The 16,289-nt window shown below is 46.8% G+C and overlaps 2 protein-coding genes across 2 annotated transcripts in view; both read right to left on the bottom strand.

The window, feature by feature from the left end:
* RALGPS1 (Ral GEF with PH domain and SH3 binding motif 1) overlaps positions 1-13,893 on the bottom strand; it is a 226,500-nt gene extending 212,607 nt beyond the window's left edge. Inside the window, exon 1 of the mRNA XM_081103397.1 lies at positions 13,831-13,893. The gene's annotated coding sequence lies outside the window, so the exon portion shown is untranslated. The remainder of the gene's footprint in view (positions 1-13,830) is intronic.
* The window catches only part of ZBTB34 (zinc finger and BTB domain containing 34), a 36,701-nt gene continuing 20,681 nt past the window's right edge, over positions 270-16,289 (bottom strand). The window contains exons 3-4 of the mRNA XM_081103398.1: positions 3,557-3,683; positions 270-1,134 (exon numbers count right to left, since the gene is read on the bottom strand). The gene's annotated coding sequence lies outside the window, so the exon portion shown is untranslated. The remainder of the gene's footprint in view (positions 1,135-3,556; positions 3,684-16,289) is intronic.

Here is a 16,289-nt window from a genome sequence, read left to right as displayed (position 1 = left end):
TCAAATGTGAACTGAAACTTGGCTGAGTATATAATTATTGGGTCATAACCCTCTTCCCTCAAAATTCAATGGGTACTGCTCCACAGCTTTCTGGAACCTACTGTAGACAAGTCTAAGACCAGCCTAGTCTTTTTTTTCCCCTTTGACTTTAACTTCCCTTCTGCCTAGATGCTTATGTATCCTCTCTTCAGTCTCAAAATTTAAAAATTTCTTCACCTGGATATTATTTTATTTTTTTTAAAATATATTTTATTGATTTTTTTTTTTTTACAGAAAGGAAGGGAGAGGGATAGAGAGTTAGAAACATCGATTCAGCTGCCTCCTGCCTACTGGGTATGTGCCCGCAACCAAGGTACATGCCCTTGACCGGAATCGAACCTGGGACCCTTCAGTCCACAGGCCGACGCTCTATCCACTGAGCCACACCGGCTAGGGCTGGATATTATTTTAAGTGTTACCTAGTTTGCTAGTTTCGCCTGATTCATGATGAACCCTTCAGGTCTTCTTCAGTTCAGGAAAACTGAGGATTACTTCTATTCCATTTGTTCTGATCTCCGATCTGGTCCATCATCCACATCTGGGGTTTCCTGTTGCTTTCTTGACCCTTCTGAGATGGGCAGTGGATCTTCCTCTTGACTCCTGACTCTCTGTAGTGCCGGCTAATTTCAGATGCTGCATTGTGTGATTTATTTCCTTATGGTCTTTAAGTCTCAAGCTCCTTTTTCATCTCAGTCTGCTGACTCATCATCTCATCTTTCAGAGCATCTATAACTTCTCTGAGAGAACAAAGATGATGATGTTTGAAATGTATTCAGTCTCATGAGTAAAGGCTTGGACACTTTTCCCCAAAGCCTGCTCTTCCTCTAGTTCTCGCATGCCTTGTTTATTTCCCTTTTGCTGCTGATTTCCTCAGTAGGTCCTTGCGAATGTTAGTGTTTCTATTTGTTCATTCTTGAGTGAACACAGATATTTACCCAAAAACAGTGTAGACGATTCCCTTCAGTTTCCTCTATATGCCCTGATGGATTCAAGTTTTCCTGGACAGGCCAGAAGCAAAAGTCCAGAACCACATCTGTCACTCATCAACTGTGACCACTCTTTAGTCAACATCTTCATTTCTCTTGTCTCAGTTTCCTTGTATATAAAACAGGAAAGTTGAGCTAATCTTTAAACATCCTTTAGTTCTACTTTTTTTATACTCTTATATATCATATAGAGTTAAAGTGTCATTAGACTGGAATTAGTTATCAAGAATTTTGCTAAATATATGTATAAACAAATACCCTATTTCTTAAGGCTTACTGTACTTTATTTCAAATTAGGTAAACCACAAACATTAAACTCAAGAAATAACTTCATTTGATTATATATAAGAAGAAAGAGAGTTAGAAACAATTTACCAAGAGCTAGCAGAATACATGCCCCAGGGATATACTGGGTATGCAATGTGTGCAAGAAGGCAAAAGCTATACACAAGCAACTGACAGTTAGCTTTCCTCCTTCACAGTTTCCGCAGGGTCCTGGCAACACCACGACATTCAGTCTTGTCTAAACACTGAACACCAGTCAGAGACTACGATACCTGACCATGTCATCGCTGGGCCAGTCTTTCCACAGCCCACAAACATTTTAAGAGATAACACTGATTGAGAGCTTCCTGTTGGCACACACTCCACATGCATCATCCCACTGAATTCTGCTAACCACCTGCTCGGAGACGGTCCTCCATAGTCTCTGGCTCTGTAGTCTCCAACATGCCTTATTGGGTATGCCAAGAATGCAGGGTCCTGGCCACCCTAACCCAGGCCATTTGGGTAGTGAGTCCTTAGGCAAAGGCAGAATTTGAAACCAGCTAAGTCTGTGCCCTATTCTGAACCACTTCTTTATATGCTATCCCACAGGAGCTGAACAGCATGTTACACTCTGTACTGGAACATGCACTCCCATCTATCCATCTGCTCCCTTCTCTTTGCCTAAGCATTGGGGCTTCTGAACTCCTCAAACATTAACCCCTCTTCTTTTTCCTTTCCTAGGGAGCAATGGCTTCATACCAGGGTGGTTGGCTCTGGTATTAGGGACAGCTACTTCCGAGTTATCCCTGACCCTTTCTTAGTACTCCCCATCTGTGGCTTTCAGCACCAGGGTCAGTGACAGCCCTGTCTCTGCCTCCATCTTACACTCCTAGGTCTCTGAGTTCAGGATGATACAAAACACATGTTGGATCACAGATCAGTTTCCCATTGGCTTTCTCGGATTAAAGCCTCTTCACGGATTCTGCAAGCGATCTCAGTCAGGCATTTAGACCTAACAGGGGGATTTCCACTTCTGCCAGTTTAGGATCTTCCCTCCACCAGCAGTCTGGATAGATCTCTGTACTCTAACTCTGAGACCCCCTCATGTATTCTAACTCTGAACCTAAAAGTTCTGGAAATTCTATAGCAGGCTCTTCCCTGCTCCCCAAGCTCAAATACAGAAGGGACCAACAATGTGCTCCCAAATGACAGGGCTCCCGGGTTCAGATGCAATAGCCCCCTTACTCACCTCCCACACCACCCATCCTCCACCAGGATCAGAACTGATGGCGCTTCTCTCCTTCTGTAACTCCAGAATGATTCTCCACGCACCACAGGATAACATCTGAACTCCTGAGCACTGCCTGCAAGTCCCTCTGAGTACCGACCTCAAACCACTTCTCCAACCTCACCTCCCTTAGCTCGTCCTCCTCCCTTCACCACAAGCCTCACATTCCAGCAGCACACACAGCGCACCTGAGACAGCGCAGGCTCTCTCCTGCAGCATGTCACCCTTCACCTGGGAAACTGAAAATCTACCTTTAACATCCTGTGATCCTGATTTGGTCCCATAAGCTTCCATTTCCACCACTTACACCCCGACACAGCATCATCATTTATTCATTCCTATCTATCAGGTCTGTGGGCTCCTAAGGACAAGGAGTCAAGCCAGTTACATGCTCACTAAATGTTTACTTCATGAATGAAAACCACTAATGAGACCAAGGTATTCTTCCATCCCCTGAAGAAGCATAGGAGGCAACCGATCTTTAAAGCAATAAAAATAAGCCCAGCTGCTATCTTAGAAACCACGCAGGAATGTTTCAGTAAGGATGCTTCGGTGACAGATGGGAGCTCTGAAGAAGAAGCCTCAGCAACTGTAGAATTTGCCAGAATTCCCACTGCAGGTCAGGAAAACAGTGCTGTGAACACCGGGGCAGGAACACCATAGTGTCTCCCAAGTATCGGTGTCCCAGCCACCCTGGCTTGCTGTTACTTCTTGAATTTACCAGACCCTCGCTCAGCTGGGACCATGGCAGATACAGCTGCCACCTCTCCACCTGGCTAACTCCAATTCACCTTTCCTCTGAGAGGCTATTTCTGACCCTCCTAGCCAGATAAAACCATCCGTTTATGGCCTCTAAGCCCTTGTACTCCTCTTTTGGAGCCATTATCATAATTAATTTTTCATATACTTGTTATTATTTTTATATGTATTGAACTCTACTACTAGACTGTAAGCTAAAAGGTAGCAAGGACCAGACCTGTCTTTCTCCTCTATTGTAGCCCCACAGTTAGCATAGTGCTGGCGCTCCGCAGGCCCTGAACAACGACTGGATAAATGGGTGGATGAATGGATGGATGGACAGATGGGCTGGCACGCAGGTAGATCTGGAAGACAGGGAGGAACAAAGAAGGAATAAGGCTACCTTTGATTGTTGGTACAATACTTTAATATTACCCAGCTCTCTTTATTCTGACTCAACCCTCACAAAACAATCTCAGATCTTAAAACTGGGGCTTTCCACTGAAGAAAGGATGTGCACACACAGGAGATACTCCTGTTTGCTTGGGAAGCAGGTGTCACAGCAAACTGACACACCTGGCATTCTGGCTTCATATTCAGTGATCATTCTGTAATACCAGGCTGCTCTCTCTGTTCCACAAGTATACTGGCTATGCTGATGACACGAAGTTCCAAGAATCTCTCAGCCCTTAAGGAGCCCTCTAATATCACGATGAAGTCCCTGTGACCAGTGCGTGTGTTGCTAACAGCCCATCAGAGGCCTTGCCTTTTCTCAGCCACAGATCTGCTCTAAGTCAGGTCTTAGATCCTCTTCCCATGCAGTCACACTGCAGATTCAACAAAAACCTTGCCGCAGAGGTTTCGTCAGAGAGAAATGCTTCTTTGTGGACATAGTCTATACACAATGTTCCACGAGCTGCAGTAGCTGTTGAGAAATTGCAATATGCAAATAGATATGCTGCAGTCTATGAGTGTTGCTGGGTAGGGAATCAGGACACCTGAGTATAAAACCCTGGCAAAGTTCCCATGCTCATCCGGAAAGTGGGGAGAATGGACTCAATGATCTCTAACCCTTGGGATGGACCAGCACTGTATCTGATGAGCACAAAGGCCACAGGAGTGCTCACTGCAAAACAGCCCTGTAGCAGGTTTACCCAGAGACAAAGTATAGAAATAGCTAATGGAAGCAACCAGCATCTTTTGAAAATATCAAAAGAATGCTACACATCAATCAGCAAGTAACTTCTGATTTTATTAACAAGCTTCGCAACAGAACGAATTCTAATCTTAGCTATCAGCATCAATGATTACTATACTGGAGCCATTTACAAGAAAGACCAGGGTTTCCTGGTCCCCAGAATGAAACCGGACCTTAACACCCATCACTCCAAAATGAACTCAACTTTTCAAATTTCATAATCAGGAAATTAAAATAACTAAAACCAAGGGAAAATATTACAAATAAGTCTTTTCAATGAATCTCTCTGTTTCCTTACCTCACCTGTGACTCCTCCATTGTATGTCAGAAACCATCCCTTGAGGCAGCCTAAGGTGTGAGAAAAGACACATGAGGAGCCCCAACTTCTCCCATAGCTACACCTTCAACAGTCTAAACTCTCTGAGCTTCCATTTTATCCTCTGCACTTCAAAGCCTACCCCCACCTACCATGCAGAATAAATATGAAGCTGAAAATTTTGGTGTCAAGAGACTTTGTAATGTGTTGGGATATTTTATAATAAAGGGACCTCAGATCCAACCAACAACCTTCTCATTTTATAGATTCAGATCAGTTCCTGGGCACTCATTCAACAAACACATATGGAGCACCTACTACGAGCCAGATGCTATATGCCAGGCACTGAGGACCCGATGGTGACCAAAGCAGCCACAGTGCATGATCTGATGGGACTCTATTATACCACACCAGAGGAGACAGATGTCACCAACAATTACACTGACGAGCACATTGGTACACCCTGCAGGCCTTGCTAACAATTTGGTCTTTTTACTAAGAGAATTTAGAAACCAACGAAGGGGTTTGAGCAGAGGGAATGACATACTCAGATCATCAGGGCAGGAGGAACAAATGCAGACTCTTACTCTGCGAAGCAGTAGGGGAGTCACAAGGAAGTGGCTGTTGGTCACACAGTGTTATTACATCCTACAGCAGGCTGCTTGCTGCGACAGCCTAATGGAGAAACAATCTTCAAATGCTAGTGGACAAAGTGTTAGAGAAATGATGCCTAGAGGGGGAAAAAGAAACAGCCACAGAAAGGACATAAAATAAGAAATATTTTAAAATAGTGAAATTCACTAATTCCATATAATAGAATTTATTGCCACAAAGAGACACAACAAATTCTCCTAAATTTATTAACTTGTTTTCCATAAATATTTAATTACTCAGAAATGTACCAAAAGTACAGATTCCCTTGACCTAGTTATTAAGCTTATACAAGAGTGAGAATTATTGTATCCAATAAACACAAATTTAATTACGTTCATTATTCTTTCTTTCCTCTCCAATAAGATGATCGTAGAGAAACCTTTGACTGTTGAACCAAGCATTTAATTTTCTTCTGATTACTCAAGTAATTGTCTTAAACTTAAAATAAAACCTTATAATAAAATCATTTCAATCCTAAAGAAGGACAGTATCATATTGCATTAGTTCCTATTGCAGACCCATTATTTATGTGGAATCACAGAAGAAAAGAAACAACTGGGGACACCAGCCTTCAGTTCCTAAACTGGCTGAGAGAGGGCCCGCCCTCAAAGTGACTGTCCTCTCCCTCACTGGAGCCCTATGGCTGCCCTACGCTTGCACCTGCACTCCCTACACATGCTGAGTTGTACCCGCCACCCTCCACAGGGCATCCAAAAAGCCCCCCAACATCGGCTATTCTAGCTCACATCGACCAGGTGCTCATGGGGTGTGAGCACTATGCTTAGTCCTGTTCCACAGCACCTCCCTGAAGCCTTCTAAGAGCCATGAGCAGGTAAGTACCATCCACTTCCTGCACTGGTGAGGAACAGGAGTGACCACCTGCCTGAAACCACAGGGCTTGTGAGCGGTGGATCACAACACGAACCCACAACGTCCTGACTTGAGTCAGGGCTTTCAGTGCTGCCCTATCCGCCTCTCTGATGCTCAGGAGATAAATCTTCGGCAAAGAACACAAGGGATTTGAAAGCTCTGCAGAAAAACCGTGGAAGGATTTAATGCTCTGGGTCTTCATGGTCTCTGCTCACCTCAGTAAGTGCAGGTGAGACAAGCCTGACTCATGCCTCCCCACAGGGAAAAGTCCTGGAATTGATTGTTTCAGGTGATTGCTCCTGGTGGTGCTGGGAAATCACCTTTGAGAAGAACTTGTGCAAAAGAAGAAACACTTGTAGACAAACCCATGGCCCTGGATCAACAGGGCCCCTGAGGAATGTTTCATGGACTCCTTGAGCACTTTGTGACTTCATAGCTGCTTTCTTTAATACCTTAGCCATCACCTTCACCTTCACCACCCAAATAGTACCACTCCCCTATACTAGAACCCAGAGAAAATAGCCAAAGAGGTGCTTCTTGCTGTTCCCACAACACTGAGGATAATTAAAATGACAGTGAACACTCTGTGAGCATCAGCTTCCTGTCAGGAACCCTGATAAACATTTGCATTATTTCACTGACTCTTTAACAACAGCCCCAAAGAAGGTAGCACTGCTATCCCCATTGTACATATCAGTAAACTGAGACTCAGAACGGGGAGCATACTTGTCCAAGGTCCCAGAGGCCATAGGGAGAAGAGCTAGGATTTGAACCCAGGTCTACCTGGCTCCAGAGTCTGAATCTTCTTGGCCACTTCACTTGAGGTCCTCCATCACATATGACTTCTCCATCTACCAACCAGCAGCTCCACAAGGGACAGAATGGAGCTCCTTCATCTGCATAGGCCCAGCACCCAGCAAAGGGTTTGGAACAAAGCAGGAGCCCAGCAAGGATGGTGAATGAATGCCACATGAAGGAAGTGATACTTTATCTCTTTCTAAGAAAGTGGCTCCAGAAATGCTCCAGGATGCCCCTCACAGAAGCCAACCTGACCAACTATCTCCTGCCCCTGGTCAAAATTTACAGACCACCTACTCATGTCCCTCAGGTCTGCTCCTCTACAACCCTACCCCAAGGGAAGGGTGAGAAGCCATACTTCTGAGGAAAGGAGCGGTGGGATTCAGCAAGCTAAGCAGTTCACTTTTACACTTGTCCTTTTTTCTGCCTCCCCATCTTATCCTGGAGCATCTGAAGCAAACATTTCTTTCCTCTCCCATCCCTAAGACTTAGTAGGACAAGTAGCACCAGCCATACCCAAAGTCTACAGCTGGTATATGGCACAGTACATGCCTGTCTTGGAATCAGCACTCAGATACTTGGGGAATGAAGTAACAGAGTCCAGAGTCTGGGTTTCACCAGAGACCTGATGACTTATCGATAAGAGTCTGCCAACAACTGGTGCATGACGTGTCTGAGCAGAGATCCATCACAATGTCCACAAGAGCCTATCCTGGAGACTCAGCAACAATGAAAGCAGGAGACTCCCTGCGCAGTAATACGCATGCGACAATGCTCCCATCATGGTGCATAACAATGAAAGTCACTTGTGCCTATCACTGAGTAGGTTTCACAAAGAAGGGAAAATTTGAGTTGGGAAGCCATTCTCAAATCACCAAGGGAGAAGTCATGGTTTCCTGCCTCCATGGCCCCCATACTGGCCACCTCCCCACCATCACACCCACCATGCTGTTTTGTAACCAGTGACTTGTGTGCCTGTCTCCCTGTATAGTATATGAGCATCTCAAGGGCTAGGACTTTGGGCATTCATTCTCCATGGCTCACCCTCAACAGCTAAGTAAATATCTGCTGATGAAGAATAAGAGTCAACTTTAGATTATTAATAACATACCAGCTACCCTTCTTGAGCATCTACTACCACCTGCTATTGCTGCAAGTACTTGCCTTTATGGTCTCATTTCCTCTACACAAAAAAACCAAAAGGCAGATCCTATTATCATTATCCGTTTTATAAATAAGGAAACTAAAACACAGAAAAATTAGGTAAACTGTCTCAAGTAATACAGTAAGTGACAGAGCTGAACTATGAATAATATGTGAATGAAGAATCAATTTTCAATTACCAGTGAACAAATTCCCTTTCCTTTCTCTGTCCTCTGCCTTGAATCCAAATGGGTGGATTACCCTTTAGTCTACTGTTCACTGGGACCAACGCCATTTCTTTCCTAGAGGAGAACAAGGGCTATCTCTTGTTATTCTTCTAAACAATGACTGCTAACCATTACTGAGTGAACATCATTGGTGGTGGGGGGTGGAATGGAGATCAAAATTGTGCTTTCAATATCAGTCAAAAACATTTATTAAGGAGGAACTCTACCTACCAATTGGAACATTTTCCAATGTTGGAACAATTTCCCAAATAGATCAAGTTAATAGATGAAACAGCAAGAGTGTGTGCAGAATGTCATAATTTGTGTGAGAGAAAAAGTATATAATAAACAAAAAAAATGGTAATAGTGTTTGCCTTAGGGAGAAGAACTAGGAACTAGAACCTCAAGGCAAGAAATTTTACATTTGTTCCCTCTTTGAACTACTTGCCTTTAAAAATATCCATGTGTGATTCTGTTTTTAATTTCTTAAAAATAAGATAAAAACATCATTTAAAGAAACCACTTATTGCCAGGCCTTTCCCAAATACTCACATATATATTACTGTAACCATTAAAAATTATTCATGTTTATGTACATAAATGGGATTAACTTAATTTGGGATGAAATAGGACTGTTAAACAACTTTTGTCTTTCATGTTGAGGTTCACTAATTTCACGAATGTTGCAACATTTTTTCTGTGCCAGGCAAAGTGCTAGACAGATATTTTTTAAAGAACTAAAGAACAGCCCAAGCCCTGCGCAGAGCCATTTGCCAGATAGCCTCAGACAAAGGCTAGATTAGCACCTCCCTAAAGGACAGAAGTTTTCCCACTGCAGACACAGCTGATTCTCACAGCCAGTTGGCCTGGAGGTCAAATCCCCCTAGTAGTAACTACAACAATCAAGGCTTAACTACAACAAGACTGCGCACAAAGATCACTAGGGGGTGCACCAAGAAAGCATAAAAAATGCAGAGACAAAGAAACAGGACAAAACTGTCAATGGAGGATATTGAGTTCAGAACCACACTTTTAAGGTCTCTCAAGAACTGTCTAGAAGCCGCCAATAAAGTTATTGAGATCCTCAAGAAATCTAATGAGACCCTCGATGTTGTGATAAAGAACCAACTAGAAATTAAGCATACACGGACTGAAATAACGAATATTATACAGACTCCCAACAGCAGACCAGAGGAACGCAAGAATCAAGGCAAAGATTTGAAATGCGAAGAAGCAAAAAACACCCAACCAGAAAAGCAAAATGAAAAAAGAATCCGAAAATACAAAGATAGTGTAAGGAGCCTCTGGGACAGCTTCAAGCGTACCAACATCAGAATTATAGGGGTGCCAGAAGATGAGAGAGAGCAAGATATTGAAAACCTATTTGAAGAAATAATGACAGAAAACTTCCCCCACCTGGTGAAAGAAATAGACTTACAAGTCCAGGAAGCGCAGAGAACCCCAAACAAAGGGAATCCAAAGAGGACCACACCAAGACACATCATAATTAAAATGCCAAGAGCAAAAGACAAAGAGAGAAGCTTAAAAGCAGCAAGAGAAAGACAGTCAGTTACCTACAAGGGAATACCCATACAACTGTCAGCTGATTTCTCAACAGAAACTTTGCAGGCCAGAAGGGAGTGGCAAGAAATATTCAAAGTGATGAATGCCAAGAACCTACAACCAAGATTACTTTATCCAGCAAAGCTATCATTCAGAATTGAAGGTCAGATAAAGAGCTTCACAGATAAGGAAAAGCTAAAGGAGTTCATCACCACCAAACCAGTATTATATGAAATGCTGAAAGGTATCCTTTAAGAAGAGGAAGAAGAAGAAATAGGTAAAGATACTAATTATGAACAACAAATATGCATCTATCAACAAGTGAATCTAAGAATCAAGTGAATAAACAATCTGATGAACAGAATGAACTGTTGATTATAATAGAATCAGGGGCATAGAAAGGGAATGGACTCACTATTCTTGGGGGGGAAAGGGGTGTGGGAGATGCGGGAAGAGACTGGACAAAAATTGTGCACCTATGGATGAGGACAGTGGGGGAGTAAGGGCAGAGGGTGGGGTGGGAACTGAGTGGAGGGGAGCAATGGGGGGGAAAAAAAGAGGAACAAATGTAATAATCTGAACAATAAAGATTTAATAAAATAAAATTTAAAAAAAAATAAAATAAGTAAATTACAAAAAAAAGAAAAAAAAGAACAGGTCATTAGTTTCCTCCCTCCTGTCTTTCAAGAAAATATGAGGGCATACGAATCAGAATGCTAGAGCTAGGACTACTCTTTTAAAACATATTTTTATTGATTTCAGAGAGGAAGGGAGAGGGAGAGACAGAAACATCGATGGTGACAGAGAATGATCAGCTGCCTCCTGCACGCCCCCTACTGGGGATTGAGCCCAAAACCTGGGCATGTCCCCTGACAGGAAACTGAACTATGACCTGGTTCACAGATCAGAGCTCAACCACTGAGCAACACAGGCGGAGCACTAGGACCACTCTTAATGTTCACATAGCCTAACATTCTCACTCAGCTAAGAAAACGGAGGGAGGCCTGGAGAGGGGAAGGGATTGGACCAGAGTTACATAAGAACTGAAAGCCTCAGAATCACTACCAGTCCTTCTATGCTACACGCTGTTCTGTTGTGTTGAAAGATGGGCAGGCAGGGAGGGCAGAAATGGACCCTAGCATATACTGAGTGCCTACTATATCAGGTGCTTTCACATATTTTAACTCATTTGTTCTTCATAATGAGCTCTCAAGGTAGGCACAATTATCCTCATTTTACAAATAAGGAAACCAAAGCTCTGAGAAGCTAAGAAACTGGTGCATGAGGCTTCAAATGCAGACCTGACTGACTTCCAAACCAGAGGTCTTACCCTCCATACTGCAAAAGAAAATCAATTTTAAAAGGTAGACTGGGCTATGTCACAGAGAACCTCAGAGGCAATATTTCCCATTAATGAAATTTGTCTCTCAACCCTGGATATTATCACTGCAATAATAACCATCAAAAAGCCATCCCCTCGTTATCCAACACAGGTCCCAGCTCTTGTGTGCCACCACGTTTGGATTTTCCTTTTAACCCACAGAGCGTGATGGTTATCCAGAGGGCACCAATCTCTGACAGCCATTTACAGTTTCTGCCGGGACAGAACAGAACCACTCACACACGCTGCTGCTAGACCGTATGGGTACCTGCCACCTGAGCAGAAACCAGAGTAAGGACCCAACCAACCATGAGATGCCCTTCCCATGATGCCACTAGGTCACCAACACAAAACTGGTGGTAGTGAGAGAAGCCAGCACCAGGGTGGTTGGTCCCCAAAAGTCCCCTATCTTCTAAAGCAGTGGTTCTCAACCTTCTGGCCCTTTAAATACAGTTCCTCATGTTGTGACCCAACCATAAAATTATTTTCATTGCTACTTCATAACTGTAATGTTGCTACTGTTATGAATCGTAATGTAAATATCTGATACGCAGATGGTCTTAGGCGACCCCTGCGAATGGGTCATTCGACCGCCAAAGGGGTCGCGACCCACAGGTTGAGAACCACTGTAATCTAAAGTGAAGACAAATGCAGACCAATAGAGGAGAAGCCTCCTCCTGCCTTCTCTGCTGGCCATGCAACAAGGTGGGAAGAATTACAGTTCGGATTGGTCTAACTGCCAGGGAGTAAAGGTCACACAGGAGGGCGGCCCATCATCTAATTCTTTTCGCCCCATCATCTTGCTTTCTTCTCTCTGTCGCTGTAGGAACCTAATTCCCCTTTCAGTGTGGTAAAATCAGAGTTTGTACTGGAATCAGGACGGGGAATTCCATAAGGCTCAAGCCTAAGCTTCATGCTCCAGTTCAGAGTCCTCACTGGAGTTGGGGTCTAAAGGTCAGCAAACAATGAAATCCCCCCCCCACCCCCACCCCTTTCCTCCAGCCACTGTACCCTGCCAGGGCTGCCTCCCTCGGAGCCTGACAGGGAGGAGCAGTCATCTTTTGGGGGTTTCCTACCACAAGCCGCATCCCAAACTCAAACAAGAAAATGACCTAGAAATCTCCTCCTCTTCAGACCCCCCCCCCCCCCCGTTCCCGAATCCGGCCTGCCCATCAACACAGACAAGAGACTCATAACTTTACTGGGATGTGCTCGCTCAGTAAGCACAGCTCCATCCTGTCCTCACAAGGCCCCTGGGAGGCACGCAAGGCACGTACCATGATGCTCGTTTTGCGAAAGAGAAAAGGACTCTCCAAGGTAACACCGAGGAAAAGGCCTCTGAACCCTCATTCCTGTTCTGCCCCCTGACCAGGCTGCCGTAGCGGGCGTGTGGAGACCACCCCTGTTAAGATTTCCAGCAGCTTCTGGGATCAGGAGCCAGCAAGCCAGGACCCTGCAAGTTTCACACCAACTAGTCTGCAAGCACACACACTTCTCAACAGCTGCTCATCGAATGAAAGACACACACACACACACACACACACACACACCCCGAATCTAGGCATGGCCCCTGCAACAGCAACAGGAAAAGTCCCCGAGATGTGAAAAATGGCAAGTCCCACTTACGGCATGGCGATGCACAGGGGGGGCCGCCAGCCTAAGTAACCAGGGCAGCTGAGACCCAAGTTCGACTCGGGAAAAGCCCAGGGAGGCCTGGCAGGCCCTTCTGGCCCAGAGGCACCCCTCGAAGCCCCCAGAACCCTCGGAAAGCCCAAAACTCCTGCTGCCACCCGAACCCTGCGGGACAGCGGGGAAGGCGGCACTCCCTTCTCCAGGGACCACTCACCTCGGCCCGCTCCTCACCTGGAGCCCCGCTTCCGGACCAGCGACCACTCAGGCCCCGCCCCGCGCCCGCAGGTCTCCCGAGCCCCGCCCCCTGCACCTGTGGTTCCCTCCGGCACCAGCCCTCCGGCCGCTTCGGCCTCACTTCGCAACCACCTCCCACCGGCAAACCAGGGGGCCCATCTGCCCCTCCACCCCACGCCCCTCTTGCAGCCCCTCAGCCCCACCGAACTGCCTCCGCACCTAAAGGTGGGCCTTCCCCCATCTCCGTCCCTGCGCCCGCTGCCCTTCAAACCAAGCTCCAACCAGACCGGCGCACCGAAGGGCCCCGACCCCGGCCCTGCGCCCGTAAACCCGCCCGACAGAACCCCAACCCCGGGCCCGCCTCCCGCGCCGAGGCCCCTCCCGCGCCGAGGCCCCTCCCGGTCCAGCGGCCCCTCCAGGTCCCGCCTCCCGCACCTGCAGCTCCCTCCAGCCCGGCCCTCAGGGCCCCGCCCCGCCCGCGGGCCGCTCTTCTCACCGCCCGCTCTCGCCGCCGCTGCCGCCGCAGTCACGGCCGGTCACCTTGACGCGGGCCGCAGTGGCTGCCGCCGCCTCCTCATGGCCCTGGGAGCGGCCCAGGCGGCAGCGGCGCCTTCGCTCGGAGGCCGGGGCCGGGCCGGGCCGGGGCCGGGCCGGGCGCAGCTGGAGCGCAGGCCGTCGCGGGAGCGGAGCGGGTGCCCAGCCGCAGTAGAAACCGTCCGCTCCTAGACCTGAGCGGCGGGCCGCCCAGCCAATCGGTGGATAGCTCTCGACCAGCTCCCCCAATCAGCTGGTCGCAAAGGCGGAGACACGCAAAGCGGCCGGCTGGGCGCGCCAGTGCGCAGCCGCTGCAGCCGTGGTCCTCTCTGGACTCGGCCTCTGCTCCAGGCGGTGGACTCTCATCGGCCCCTGGGCTGCCCGCACACCCGCCTCACAGCCCCGCCACGCCCATCCCCTTCCTAGAAATAGACCTCGCATGTCGCTCTCCATAGAGCGTTCCAGGCCTCAAGCAAATTCCCCTAAAATCCCCACCTAGGATTTACCGTTTGCAACAAAAAAATGGTTTTGTGAGAGACACCTTAATGCCCATTCTTTACAACTCGGAGGCAGGCACAGAACACAGAACGTCAGAGCCATAGGAAACCTCAAAGAGCCTCCAGTTCAACCACTTATTTTATAGCTGGGCAAAATAAGCCCCATGAGGCCAAGGGACTTGCCCCAGACCACACGGGTGCAAAACGGGGGAATGAGCCTGTCTCCTGTCTCCCTGCTCCCAAATCCTTCACTCAGTGCCAGGTGCCAGGAGGTGAACAGAGAGGTTACGTCATTTGTTTTAAGTCGCAGAGATGATAAGTTGCAAACAGGTCAATGAAGTCTTGGAAATCTGGAAAAATACACACACACACACACACAACCAAACCTCTGTTCTGCCTCCCAGTGAAGGGGGGCTCTAGGTCCGGCCTTCCTCTGAATGATTCTTGGACACATCGACAAATAGAACGTCATTTAAAAAATTTTTAAATTCATTTTACAATAACATCAGAGTATGGATAGATTTGGTAACTGTGCTTCTGAAAGCTGGTGGAAGAAAAATAGAGAGGAACAAATGAGAAAGAAGAGACATAAAATCAATTGAAATTAAGTCGTTTCTAAGTCTTCAGAGATCTCTGCGGAAATTTTCTGCCATGTCGCATTAAAAAATGAATAATCATCAAAGAAGATAATAAAGTATCGCCCACTGTTAAAGCGTGTGGTGCTGGTGGCGTGGGCAGCTCTCGGCATCTCCCGAGTCACTCCCAAAGAGGGAAGGACCTTCTGAGCCACAGGTGGAGAGAAGAGTAGGAGAAGTCACCACCAGGGATCCTCCAGGCCAGCTGCCTCCGCACAGATTTGTACTTCGTGGAGAGCCAAGCTTTGGGACAGTTCAAGGAGCTATTTTCATTAGCGGTGCTGATCAACAAGGCCCCCATAACCCCTACCTTGTAATGTCCACGGCCTTGTGTGATCCCCTTCACTGAGTGTGGGAGGTTTCACAATCATGAATGTGATTATGTTACATAAAATTATAACCCGTCATGCTATTAGACTCTTTTGCTGGCTTTGAAGACGCAAGTTGCCATGTAGTGAGCTGCTCGATGGAGATGATCACTCAGTAAGGAGTCTCTGGCCAATAGCCAGCAAGAAACCCGGGCCCTCCATGCAGCTGCCTGCAGGAACCGAATGATGCCAACAATCATCTGAGCTCAGACACAGATCCTTGCCATCCAGCCTCAGATGAGTCTGCATCCCTGGCCAGCACCTGGAGATCCTTGTGAGATCCTGAGGCAGAGGGCCCAGCTACGCTGTGCCAGACGCTTGACACACAGAAATGGAGATAAGTGCATGTTGTTTTAAGCGCTAAGTTTGTGATAAAACTGTTACCTAGCAACAGATGACTAATACAGAGGCACGACCCACCCTATTCTGGTGCCCAAGAGACAGCTTCTGTGCAGAGGCCACCAAGCCCCAGGTGCAACAAGGATTCTAGAATGTAGTGCTCCTCCAGATCCTGGGGCTCAGGAGACAGAGGCGAGGATATACAAAAGGACACATCACTGGGATACAGATAACAGTGGCAATAGTGCGGTGCCCCCAAGGCAACCCATCAACATGGGCAGCTGGGGGAAACTGGAAGAACAGGAGTGGAGAGTGAAATTTTCAATGTGGTCAGTTCCTGGAAATAATGTTGGCTTCGCCACTTCCCAGCCAGGTGGCCTTCCACAAGGGTCCAAACCTCTCTAAACCTGTTTTCTCAGTCATACGGATGTAACCATCCGAGTGCCTACCATGTAAGGTTCTCCTGAGAAAGTGAGTTAGCCCTCTAGTGGCCATGAGAATGCACCTTGCAGACCTCCAACTGTTGGGAGCTCACTTGACCAAGGGCCCAGCTACTGATCTCTGAAACCCATAACGCACTTG

This window comes from Myotis nattereri (genome assembly GCF_964212035.1).
Source record: "Myotis nattereri genome assembly, chromosome: 12".
NCBI lineage: Eukaryota > Metazoa > Chordata > Mammalia > Chiroptera > Vespertilionidae > Myotis > Myotis nattereri.
This window is presented reverse-complemented; position numbering and strand designations above follow the sequence as displayed.